The 2738-nt window shown below is 33.8% G+C and overlaps 1 protein-coding gene across 1 annotated transcript in view; it reads right to left on the bottom strand.

Annotated features, from left to right (window-relative positions):
* Nucleotides 1-2738, bottom strand: part of LOC117104695 (putative GPI-anchored protein pfl2) — a 53868-nt gene that overhangs the window by 7906 nt on the left and 43224 nt on the right. The window lies entirely within an intron of this gene.

Genomic DNA, 2738 nt, shown 5'->3' with positions numbered 1-2738 from the left:
AAATTATACATCAAATGAAAGCTTATTCTATAAGCTTTCTTTGTTTTTAGAAACATTTTTCTGTATAATTTACAGAAAGTTCCCAAAAATCCACCAGAACGACGTATACTCAAAAATAGCAAAAAACCTTGTTACACTGCAAAACAATCCGGTATTCAAGGGTTTGCACTACAAAAGAATACGGTATCCAGAGGGTTAAAAGGCTTTGGAAGTAGAGATGTGTTTAAGTCATAAGAAAAAATCCTGTGCTTACAACCCAGGGATTGGCATGCTAGCATCTATCTCTGCTACATCAATAATATATAAGTTGTAAATCTAAACCTCGAGAAACATCATTAACTATGTTTTAATGTATTAAACAAATAAGAAAACTTGCAATTAATTAAATAAGATCACACTTTCAGTTAAATCACTTTACTCGACTACTACTACAGTACTACTACTTTGTGTGCAAATCGCTTTTTGAGTAATTCGTAATTGTCAACACAAAGTATGCTTTGCTAAATATAGTTTTGAAAACCTTTTCAAATATCTTTTAGTCTAGTTCCTCAAAGACATCCCAGTAAATTTTTTAATTATAACTTATTTCTTAAGATTAGACTTTCATAAGTACAATACAAAATGTCATTGTCGCCTTATAATTTTCAATTTAGAACACCATATACCTTAGTTTTTCTTATATTCTCATAAAGTAACTACGGGAATATTTGAGAAGGTGGTTCATTTTTGAAGAAATACTGATTATATCTTATCTTATATTCCAATATGTTTATAATTTTACCACGCATAGCTGATTATCCTAGTACAGTGTACAACTATGTGTCTTTGGCCCTGCGCCTATAAACGCTCTATGCAGCCTGACACACCTGTCTGGTGGATATTACACAAAGTAAGTAAACTGAAATGGACATGGTTTCAGGTGACATGCCTTCTCCCCATGAATTGCCAGAAGACATGAATCGTGATTTCATTTTTGATTTGTGTTTATCTGGATGATCATAATGTTCTTACTCATTGTAGACTGCTCGTAAGAAAATCTTAAATGCAAATTTTAGACTATAGAATGAATGCCATTAAGCATTCATTCTTTGTGTTGACAATGACGTAACTCAAAAAGCGATTTGCACACAAAGTTCACAATTATCAACATTTTCACAAGTGTACAAACAGTAACCCCTCCCTCCGCTCTGTAAGTATACATAAAAAATGTTGATTTTGCAAAATCATTCTCCATTTCTTTGTGAAGTCAACTAAAACAATGTACTTGGTTGCTTAAAAATGAATAAATATCCATGGTTACATTATAATTTTACCATTATTTTACATATTGCATGATATTTTGAATCAACATATTTATGCATGTGAAAGTGTACAAGTTTGTCTACCCCTCCCCACTAGTACACTTGCAAAAATGTTGAACGATCCTTAATTCTTTTTTATATTTTCTTCCCATGCATAATTTAGACATAAACACACATTTAAATGATCTAATGTAAGTACAGACAATTTTTACTTTTGTTGCAAAAAACAGTAAAATTAAAAACTAGATTATAATTTATTATAAAAAGTTGCCTGGGAGCCGTGGTGGCACCGGGGGGAGGGGGGAAGCGTAGTCCCACCGTCGGGCAAAGGATAGATTTTAACGGGAATGAACAAATGTCAAATATTATACCACAGGTTTATGTTTGTTTAGTTTGTTAAAATTGTTTGTTAGTTAAAATTGGCCAAAAAGTTTTGAATGAAATTTGACACAGCCTAAATAGTTTGTCAGTTTTTTTTGTTAGTTTGTCTCACTATCTGCAAGATGGTTTTGTGTGAATTATTTACTGTGAAGTGGACACTCATTGACAGGTCTGGCAGATGAGGGTGTCAGAGGGTCCTGACCCTTCCCCCCTTGGGAAATAAAAATAAAAAAATTTTAGACCTACGTTTTCGGGACCAGTGAGCGGAGTTACTTTTGTTACAATAGGAAAATTAGCAGTCGGAAAACCTCATTTCCAGCCATCTAGAAATCAAAGTTTTCCCGGGGAGGACCGCGACACCCCCTTTCTTTCTGGAGTTCATCGAGTCATGGAAAAAAACAATACGCATGCAACTAAATTTTTTTTTATGTCTACACACATAATAGGCCTATTTACTGTAAGAAGAATGACAAAAATTTACCTGACCATTTTCAAGAAGGGAACCTTGAATTTTGAAGAACTTAAAAGTCATTAAAAAGCACTTTAGAAGTTGGGAAAGCTCATTTCCCGCCACCTATGAATCAAAATTGTCCCAGAGAACCTGGATCCCCTTTCTCCTTGGGGTTATTCAGTCTATGGAATATTTTCAAGAGGAGGAAAACCTTAGTTCAATTAGATTGAACCCTAGCCAGCGAAGAGGGCGTATCCCCATACTTCGGTTTGGGTGCTGGCATGGTATTCAAATTTCACTTCTTTTTATTTTGTGGTTTTGGTTTTCGTTCCATCTTTACACTTGCCTGATAGCGCTTAGAGACTTTTTGTATTTTGCGCTCTATAAATTAATAACCATTAACCATTAACAATTAACATAAAAGTCATTAAAAGACACCATAGAAGTTGGGAAAGCTCATTTCGAACCATCTAAGAATCAAAATTTTCCACGGCTCCAATTTTTTTTGGGACTCATCAATTCATGGAAAAAGAATACATATGCAACTACTATTTTTTATGTATGTATACACACATAATAGGCCTATTTACTGTAATAAGAATGAG

Source organism: Anneissia japonica, unplaced genomic scaffold (genome assembly GCF_011630105.1).
Source record: "Anneissia japonica isolate Jap-2015-1 unplaced genomic scaffold, ASM1163010v1 scaffold287712_len2945570_cov188, whole genome shotgun sequence".
NCBI classification, from domain to species: Eukaryota; Metazoa; Echinodermata; class Crinoidea; order Comatulida; family Comatulidae; genus Anneissia; species Anneissia japonica.
The sequence above is the reverse complement of the archived record's forward strand: the minus strand, read 5'-3'. Positions and strand labels throughout refer to the sequence as shown.